This window comes from Chrysochloris asiatica, unplaced genomic scaffold (assembly GCF_000296735.1).
Source record: "Chrysochloris asiatica unplaced genomic scaffold, ChrAsi1.0 scaffold00208, whole genome shotgun sequence".
NCBI classification, from domain to species: domain Eukaryota; kingdom Metazoa; phylum Chordata; class Mammalia; order Afrosoricida; family Chrysochloridae; genus Chrysochloris; species Chrysochloris asiatica.
Genome location: NW_006408726.1, coordinates 1,503,954 through 1,504,639, shown reverse-complemented (window position 1 = coordinate 1,504,639; position 686 = coordinate 1,503,954).

Sequence of the window (686 nt, the reverse complement as noted above, 5' to 3'; positions counted from 1 at the left end):
AAAAGCTCAATAAAAGATACCCATAGTAAAATTAAAACAAAACAAAACAAAACAAAACAAAACAAAAAACCTTTGTTGGTTAACAGGGTTAGAAGGTAGGGGATGGTAGAATACAGGGTAAGGGATAGATACATCATAGTTCAGGTATTGGGGAGGGCAATACACAAGAAGGAGGAGGGGAATGGAAGAACAAGGTTGATAGGGAAACACAGGCAGGTTTGCATTTGCTAAATGGGACAGAGGTAAATGATGTATGCTCTACCTTAGAACAACAGGGCCCTGTTATACAGGGATCGAGGGGCATAGCCTGAATGTGTAAAAGATGGGACACAATGTTAAGATACTTGACTGTTATTAATGTTACTTTCCCTTGCCTACTATTGTAAAATAGACACTTGAGTAGGATAGAAAGGAATGTCAGAAAACATGATTACAGAAAGCTTGTAAGCCCATCTTCAACCTATAACTCTGGAATAACTAAAAGGGATTCTAGAACTTGCTCAGTGAAATAGGCTTCTTGGGGAACCCTTGCAGTGTATAGGACCTTAGGTGGAATCCTGATTCCCATATCCAGAACCTTCTGAGGTGGGATATTCCCACTTGAAAAGACATGCAGACAAGCCTGGAGTCCCTAAAGAAAAAGAAGATAGTTCTTGAAAGAAAGACCAGCAGGAAAAATTGAAAAC